Below are 9,395 nucleotides of genomic sequence, written 5' to 3'. Positions count from 1 at the left end.
AAAAAAAAAAAAAAAAAAAAAAAAAAAAAAAAACTGAACAAAAAAATTAAAAACAGCAAAGATCTGCCGGGCGCAGTGACTCATACTTTGGGAAGCCGAGGCAGGCGAATCAGTTGAAGTAAGGAGTTTGAGACCAGCCTGGCCAACATGGTGGGCCAGGGTTCCAGGGATGGGTTTCAACCCCATCTCTACCAAAAATACAAAAAATAGCATGGTACATGTCTGTAATCTCAGCTACTTGGGAGGCTGAGGCAGAAGAATCACTTGAACCTGGGAGGCGGAGGTTGCAGTGCACCAAGATTGTGTCACTGCACTCCAGTCTGGGCGACAGAGTGAGACTCTGTCTCAAAAAAAAAAAAAAAAAAAAAAACCTAACAGACACTCACAAAAGAAGATATACAAATGGTCAATAAGTACATGAAAACATTTCATTAGTTATCAGGAAAATATAAAACAAAACCACAGTGAGATATCACTACATAGCCACTAGAATGGCTACAAGGAAAGACTGAGTATTTCAAGTGTTGGTCAGGATTGGAGTAACTAGAAGTCTCATACATCACTGGTGGGAATATAAAATGGTGCCAACGCTTTCTTACAAATAGCTTATTACAAAGTTATGCACACACTTAAGATCCAGCAGGAAAAATAAAAAACATATCTCTACACAAAGATTTGTTCACAAATGTTCACAGCAGCTGTATTCATGATAGCCAAAACTGAAAACAACTTGAATGGCCAAAGGTGAATAGATACGCAAGTCATAGCATATCCAGCCACTGAAATATTGCTGAGCAACAGAAAATAAACTAATAAAGAAATTAGTTTTCTAATTTCTTTGGGAAAGACAGTAGTATGGGAGCAGGGAAGAGGAGCAGAAGAGAGGGGGAGGAGAATAGGGAAGAGAGAGAGGAATAAAAGTAAAGGAGAGCCAGGCTGGTGGTTCATGCCCATAATCCCAGCACTTTGGGAGGCCGAGGCAGGAGGATCACTTGAGCCCAGCAGTTCAAGACTAGCCTGGGTAACATGGCAAAACCCCATCTCTAGTAAAAATACAAAAAATTAGCCAGGTGTGGTGGTGCTTGCCTGTAGTCCCAGCTACTTAGGAGGCTGAGGTGAGAGGATCACTTGAGCCCAGGAAGTTGAGGCTGCAGTGAGCCGAGATCATGCCACTGCACTCCAGCCTGGGCAACGGGAGTGAGACCCTGACTCAAAAGAAAAAAAAAAAGTAAAGGAGAGAAGAAATACCTAGACATGTCATAGCCAGACTGCAGAACACCAAAGGATCTTAAAAGTAGCCAGAGAGAAAAGACAGACCACTTACAAATAATTAGACAGCAACAGGAATGGAACCAGAACACAGCTGATTAATACAGGAACAATACAGAATTGCACAACTAGATACATTTACCATTCAAGAACAAAGATATCTAAGACATGCAAAAACTGAAGTTACCACCAACAGATGCTAACAGAATTTCTAAAAGATGGATCTCAGGAAGAAGGAAAATGTATCCCAGAAGGCAAGCTTCAAAGTACAAAAAGGAACGGTGAGCACATTCAATTTACAGACAAGTACTATATAAAACACGTATAATGTCAAATTTGGGGGAGGTTAAGAAATGAGAAGGCTATATAAAAGAACAGATGCCAAAATGCTAAGGTAGGAGTCAGTAACAGACGGTAGGATTTCAAGTTTGTTTTACTTTCTTCTTCATGCTTTTATTGTTTTGTTTTGTTTTTTCTTGAAACAGAGCTTCATTTTTGTTGCCCAGGCTGGAGTACAATGGCCGTAATCTCAGCTCACCACAACCTCCACCTCCCGGGTTCAAGCAATTCTCCTGCCTCAGCCTCCCGAGTAGTTGGGATTACAGGCATGTGCCACCATGCCCGGCTAATTTTGTATTTTTAGTAGAGACGGGGTTTCTCCATGTTGGTCAGGCTGGTCTTGAACTCCCAACCTCAGGTGATCCACCCGCCTCGGTCTCCCAAAGGGCTGGGGTTACAGGTATGAGCCACCTCACCTTACTGTCTTTTTTTTAAAAGGAACCTCTGTCTTTTTACAATCTGACTCAGCTTTAAGGATTAAATTGCTGAATCAGAATGAAATGAAAACAAAATCAAATATCAAACTGCCAGAACTGCAATCTATCATTTCTAATAACAAGTTTCCATTAAAAACTCTCAAGACTAATTTGAAGGGATGGTAAAAACTGGATTTATTATTCATTCAACAAGGATTTACCAGACTGGGCAATATATTGGTGAGACTCTCTAAGAAAAAATTTTTAAAGAAAAAATTAGCTGGGTGCGATGGCATGCGTCTGTAGTCACAGCTACTTGGGAGGCTGAGATGGAAGGATTACTTGAGCCCAAGAGGTCGAGGCTGCAGTGAGCCATGATCACCACTGCACTCCAGCCTGGTGACAGAGTGAGACCCTCTTTCAAAAAGAAAACAGAACACAAGAATTTATCAAGGGTTTGCTATATTCAAATACTATACTAGATCCTAAGTGAACAAGAACAAAAACTGAAAGTCATCATAATACTGGATTTTTAAGTCTTCTAATTGATAATTTATGCAAAACATTTCATCAAAAGTCTGCACATAAAGTGAAGTTACGCTTGTGGTCAGAGGTTATTATCATAATTGAGAGTTAAAGGCAGTCTAGTGTGGCCTAAGGCTTTTTTTAAATGTATGAACAAATATGACAGTCTTACATATGAAATTCAGTGTAAATGATGAATTCCCACATTAATTGCAAGTCTTGAAGTTTGTCTATAATTTCCACCCACATTAAACTAAGAAAACTTACAATCCGAGTTAATAGTTTGCAGGCAGCACTGAGCATGCCTCAGTTTCAGTGTCGCTGGATTAGTATCAAAAGCTTCAAGCATGATATTTTAGTAATGTATCAATTATCCACTTCTGCTCAAAGTATCCACTTGGCCAAACATTTTTAATTAACTCAAACCAGGGCAAGGGCATCCTATACAAGTTTTGCCAGTTTTAAATACATGTTTTCTGGGGGCTTCTTGATTAAAAACAAAGGCTGCATTTGGCAGAACGGGACTGGAGAAATCAGGATTTGAAGTAACTTGAATGAAAACCATTTGGCACTGATCTGCCTGGCCATGTGGAAGTGGTTAAGGAGGTAACAGCCTACCTACCTAAGTCACCATGGCTGAAACAGAGAGAAAGAGGACTGCCACCCAGTACCACCACAGAATAAACTCTGACACTAAAAGGCAAGAAAAGTTGATCCACTGCTTCCCATTCAATAGCAAGGCTTGGAGAGGCTCCTTTCAATCAAAAGCAGCAAATAGGAGAGAGACTGCCACAAGCGCCTAAGACCCCACACCCTCCCCTCCCGGGCAAGTGGTAACCAATACAGGGAATACCTGTGCACCCAAGGTAGGAAGACTCTAGCACCTGCATTACAGGATTATATCTGCCCCTCTTATCTGTAGCACCTTCAGCTGGTGAGGAAAGTGCATTTCTTAAAAACACTAAGCAGTTATCTGCAATAAGTAAGGCCAGTTACAAAGGGCTTCTTTAAAATGTCCAGTCCACCATGCTATCAAAACATCAGGCAAGGCCGGGCTCCATGGCTCACGCCTGTAATCCCAGCACTTTGAGAGGCCGAGGCGGGCAAATCACTTGAGGTCGGCAGTTCGAGACCAGCCTGACCAACATGGAGAAAAACCCCCCCCATCTCTACTAAAAATACAAAATTAGCTGGGCATGGTAGCGGATGCCTGCAATCCCAGCTACTCGGGAGGCTGAGGCAGGAGAATTGCTTGAACCTGGGAGGCAGAGGTTGCAGTGAGCCAAGATTGCACCATTGCACTCCAGCCTGGGCAACAAGAGCAAAACTCCATCTCAAAAAAAAAAAAAAAAAAAAAACAGGCAAGTACAGTACTTACAAATCCATAGAATTTCTCTTATCCTCTGGGAAAATCACAATGCCATTTTTCCTAAGTCTATTCTGCTTGCAGAAACCAGCTTTTTATCCTTTCTCTAGTATTCTCGAATCCCCCCCAGGGTGAAAAGAGTTCTTTTTTCTGATATTTATCACAAGCATCCTCCTCCTAAGTATTACACTTTTCCAAATGAATTAAGCTATTATATGTTCAATAAATTAAATAAGTATAAGCTTCACTGTTTAAAAAAAAAAACTACCTCTTTCAATGCTATATTTAATTTGTATCTTTAACCAAAAAGCAAAACAAAACAAAATTTCCTTAGGCAGTTTCCTTTTTTTTGAGACAGAGTCTCACTCTATCGCCCAGGCTGGAGTGCAGTGGCCCGATCTCAGCTCACTACAACCTCTGCCTCCTGGGTTCAAGTGATTCTCCTGCCTCAGCCTCCTGAACAGCTGGGATTACAGACGCCTGCCACCATGCCTGGCTAATTTTCGTATTTTTAGTAGAGACGGGGTTTCACCATATTAGCCAGGCTGGGAACTGGTGATCTCAAGTGATCTGCCTCGGTCTCCCAAAGTGCTGGGATTACAGGTGTGAGCCACCACGCCCAGCGCCCTTGGACAGTTTAATGAAAAGTGAAACAAAAACATTCCTCCAGGTTCCTTGCAAACTCAGGATAATTTTGAGGTGAACGCAATAGCCCAGTAAGAAACTTCTCCGGGATAATTATTTTAAGATCTTCTTTGATAAGTTTGGCTACAAAGTTAGCATTCTATTATGAACCAAGGAATAAATCCATCCCTGTATCAATTCAAGGAAGATAATATCACTATGAAAGGGGGCATTATAAACCAAACTTCCAAAGGATTCCCACAATGACAGAACTTCTCAATGAAACACCACACCCCAAATAACGGGGGGGGGGGGGGGACAGGATGCGGACACCATAGAATCCCTGCCTCTAGGAGGCACAGCTACCTGCACACCAAGTATTTCTAGTTTCCCGTTCACATAAAAGAAACAAGTAAGAGATTCTGGGAGGCACTGGGCTAGGAAGGCATCTACTCGCTGTCTCCACCAACAATTCCCTCAGTAAAGCAGCCACTGCCCAATAATGCTTCTATTTATTTTACCCAGAAGCAGATCTATTAGCCAGACATTCTAAAAACACAAACGCTTCGCTGTGCTTGGAGTAACTCCAATATTGATGCCTTGCTGCAGAACGATGCTGCAGGAATATAAAGTGAGCCATGTGCTAGCTGTACCCACTTATGAAGCACACTGTCAGAAACTGTCACATCCTGGAGGCCAACCCATCCGAAAGACTGAGAATAAACCCCCTACAAGAACACTGTGGAAGGAGGGAGAAAGCCAAAGAGAGGATGAAGCAGGGCCCTCCTAAAGTCTCCGGAACAACGAAGCAAATTTTTAAGGCAACTCCCCTAAAGCTTTCAGAACCAGAAAGGTATTTCTTTCTCCTCCCCTTGTTCAGACTGAATAAGAAAAGCAAGACAATGCTGGAGGATGTTCTGAAATGGGCTCCGCAAGTCACCACGTGCAAAGCAAATTAAACGGAATCCAGTGCTAGGCCAGGGTTTGGCTCAGAAGATGCTGCCTACTGGAAGGAGAGGGGCGCCCAGAGGTTTCCATGCAGAGGCCAGGGCTGGGCGGTCAAACCTGGTAAACTGACAAAGAGAACGGCCTTAACAAAATAAACTAAAACGACCAGAGGCCACCGGTACTCCCCAGGGCTAGGAGAGAGAGAGAGCCGAGGCTGCTAAACTGTTCCAGATGAGAAGCAGGCTCTCCCACGTCTCCACGAGCTGATCAGACACCAGGGCCTCGCTTCTTTGTGAGCCTTGGCTCCCTCCTTTCTGGGGAACACTACTCGATCCCCAACAGCCGCTGGTCTCCAGCTGCCACAAACGAGATCCAGACTCATTACAGGGAACTCATATTTCCCCCCTCAAATAAAACCACACACACACACACACACACACACACACACACACACACACACACAGTCTCTGGGGTCCAGCCGGATCACACAGCTAAAGTTTCCGGAACTTGAATCGTAAAACCACAATCCGAAGTTGTTTGGAAATGCTCGCTGCAAAACAATCTGTCCTTTGCTTTAAAAAATAAAAAATAAAAACTTTGCCCTGCATAAAGGCAGACAGTAAAGAGAGACACAAATCTAACTTGGGCAGAGGGTGTGTTCCTCTTTGTCACCCGCCGGGAACCTCGCGCCGCGCGTGGGCGAGCGGCGGGCACCCGGCGGCGCGGTGGCAACCACGCCAGCGGCCACCTCCCCGGCCCGCAACCGGCCTCGCGGGCCGAGATTGCGGCCCGAGGTCCGGAAGCGGCGTCCGGCGCTGTCAGCGGGCGGGTAGGACGGGAGGAAGCGGGGGAAGGGCGCCGGGGTCGGGAGAGGCTAGCGGGGACCGGCGCGGAGCCCCGCAGCCCCAGGTCGGCGGAGGTGAGGGGAGAGGGGCGCAGGGGGCGGCGCGGAGCCCCGAGGCCCCCAAGCTCCTGCGATGGTGGCCGGGGCTGCCCGGGCCCGGCCCGCCGCCCGACTGCGCGGAGCAGGACCCCGGGGACCACGCGCCCACCTTCGCCCGCGGCCCCGGCCGTGCGCTGCGGGAGCCTGGACTCGCACAAGTTGCAGCCCGCGGCCCGGACCCCGCCGGCCCCCGCCCTCCAGCCGCGGTCATTGTTCACCGCGCGCCTCCTACCTCCACAGCGCCGGCGGCTGCGGCGGCTCCCTCTCCCGGCTCGGGCTCCGGGCTCGGCGGCTCCCAAGCCTCCGGCGGCCGAGGGCGCGGCGGCGCCGGCTATTAATACCCGCGGGCGGCGGCGGCGGCGCGGGCGCGCGAGCGGGGCTGGCGGTGGCCGGCCGAGGTCCGAGCCATCAAAGGTGGCGCGGGGCGGAGGGGAGGGCGGAGCAGGCGGGGTGGGTGGGGAGCGGGCTCCGGGTCGCCATGGCCGCCTAGACGCCGGGGCCAGCGCCACTCGCGCAGGGAGGAGCGGCGCAAAGCGGGCGGCGGCCGCGTCCCCGCCCCGCGCCCCAGCCGAGCGCCCGCAACGCTGCGCCCGCGCCGGACCCGCCGCCTCCGAGGCCGGCGAGCGGGAAGTGCTGTGGCCGCCGCCCCTCCCCGGGTCTGGGCCGGCCCCTCGGCGGGGGGAGGCGGGCGCCGCGCAACCCGAGCGGCGGGGACGCGGGAGAGCCACAGCCCCCTCCAGCGTCCGGGCCCGCGCCCTGCGCCGGCCCCGCTCCGCTCGGGCAGGTGCGCCCAGGGGCCTCCTGAGCCCAGCGCGCCACCGGGTATCTGCGCCTCTCTTGGGCGTCCAGCCAGGGCCGGGCTCCGCGCGGCGCTACCAAACCGAGCGCGGGGAGCGCCACCGGCGAGACGCGAATCCGGCCGCTGTGGCGAAAAACGAACCGGGGAGAGCGGGAGACGCGTCCACGGCGAAGCCGGGAGCGGCAGGCGGGCGGTCAGGGGCTCGGACTCTGCAGGTCGCTTTTTGAGGTCCTGCCTGGGGCTGCTTCGCCTGCGACGTCGCGCGGGGAGGACCGTCTTCAGGGACACACCGAGCCCTCCCCTCCCCCGGAGCCACAGGCACGGGCTTCCGGCACCACCCCGGGCTGCACGGGACTTAAGCTCGGGGGAGCGGCGGCTACCCCGCGCCCGCCCACGTCCTGGGCCAGCGCCCTCCGCCCGAGCGAATCCCATGACAGTTCCCGCCCGCCCAGCCTCGGGGGACAGTGCTCTTGGGGAATGGGTGGGGGAGGTTAGGAGTGGCTTGTGGTGCTTGAGTGCCTTCGGGGTTTCGGAAACTCCACGGAGCGGGGAGCAAGATTCAGGACCCAGGAGGCAGCGATCTAGGGGCACAGTCATCGTCCCCACACAGCAGCTGCCGCGTTACCTTCACCCCCTTCTGAGCCTCCAGTCCTTCTCTCTAAGCGTGGCGGGAAGAGGCCTAGGGCGCAGCAAGTGACGCTCTGCCAGACCCGGGGCTAGCGGATTCCGGCCTTCGGAGGCCACTGGCTCAGAACCCTGGGCCTTTTGCGTCTTACAGGAGTTCCCTGACCTCAAACCCAGAGGGCGGATTTCACGGGAGAGGCCTCAAGTGAACTCACAGCTGCACAGGAGCAGAAGTGGAGTGTAGGGACCCTGACAGAATGGCGGGTTGAGACAAGAACAGGGGTCTTGGAAGTAGGGGGTGCTTGTGGGCAGCTGCCGGGGAGGAGCAGAGATTTAACACTTGCAGATTTGGTGGTCTGTGGTTAAAGAGAAGAAATGGTGGGTTTGAGGCTTGGCTCTGTCAGCCCAACCAGCTGTGTGTCACATCAGATTTTTTTCTGCCCGTGATTCTCTAAGTGTGGCTCTCAGACCACGACCAGCAGCAGCAGCCCCTGGAAACGTCAAGAAATGAACACTGGGCCCCATCCCCGACCTACCTAATGAAACCTTAGCAAGCAGGGCTTGCTCATCGCGCAGGGCTAAAGGACTCTCAGGCTCCAGCCCCAGAGCTGCCGATTCAGTAGGTTTGGGGTGGGGCCTGAGAGTTTGCATTTCTAGCAAATTCCCAGATAGTGGTGTTGCTTTGGTCCTGGGATCACACTTGGAGGCCCACGGTGTTAGGACAGTGGGTCTCAAACTCATGGAATCACCTGCGATTAAAAACCAACACCCTGGCTGCACCCCAGCCAAATATATAAAGATTCTAACCCAGGCATCAGCATCAGCAAAGTTCCGCAGGTGATTCCAACGTGTAGTCAGGTTTGAGAACAATTGTTGTAGGCTGCTTTTTAAACTCTAATGTATACCTGAATCACCAGGGAATCTTGTTGCAATGCAGATTCTGATTCAGTAAGTCTGAGACTGTTCTAACAAGCTCTCAGGTGTTACTTGCTGATCCAGGTGGATCACCTGAGGTCAGGAATTCGAGACCAATCTGGCCAACATGGGGAAACCCCGTCTCTACTGAAAATACAAAATTTAGCTGGGCGTTGTGGTGCATGCCTGCAGTCCCAGCTACTCAAGAGGCTGAGGCATGAGAATCGCTTGAACCTGGGAGGCAGAGGTTGCAGTGAGCCGAGATCATGCCATTGCACTCCAGCCTGGGCAACAAAGTGAGACTCCGTCTCAAAAAAATAAAAATAATAAGAGCAAAAAAATCATAGAAAGCACAGAAAATTAGAAGAGTGACATTTTCCCGGTCACCCTCTTTGCAAGACCAACATTTTCTACATGTTACAGCATTTCTTTCATAGTCTCTGCATGTCTAGAATTAGATTTAGTTGTGATCTTAAAACTACTTATAATAACACATATTGATCATATTAATCAATATGATCATAATACATAACATCCCATGCTGCCTTATCTCAACATTATCAACATTTGTGAAGGTGACTTAAAGGAGCAAATCTGAGGTTTGCAGGCTGAGGGCAGGAGCCCATG

The 9,395-nt window shown here is 50.3% G+C and overlaps 1 protein-coding gene across 2 annotated transcripts in view; it reads right to left on the bottom strand.

The window, feature by feature from the left end:
- FARP1 (FERM, ARH/RhoGEF and pleckstrin domain protein 1) overlaps window positions 1-7,060 on the bottom strand; it is a 304,677-nt gene extending 297,617 nt beyond the window's left edge. For both annotated transcript variants that reach the window (XM_025364102.1, XM_025364103.1), the window contains exon 1: window positions 6,663-7,060. The gene's annotated coding sequence lies outside the window, so the exon portion shown is untranslated. The remainder of the gene's footprint in view (window positions 1-6,662) is intronic.
- Between the last annotated feature and the right edge of the window lie 2,335 nt (window positions 7,061-9,395).

Source organism: Theropithecus gelada, chromosome 17, assembly GCF_003255815.1.
Source record: "Theropithecus gelada isolate Dixy chromosome 17, Tgel_1.0, whole genome shotgun sequence".
In the NCBI taxonomy this organism is placed as follows: Eukaryota; Metazoa; Chordata; class Mammalia; order Primates; family Cercopithecidae; genus Theropithecus; species Theropithecus gelada.
The sequence above is the reverse complement of the archived record's forward strand: the minus strand, read 5'-3'. Positions and strand labels throughout refer to the sequence as shown.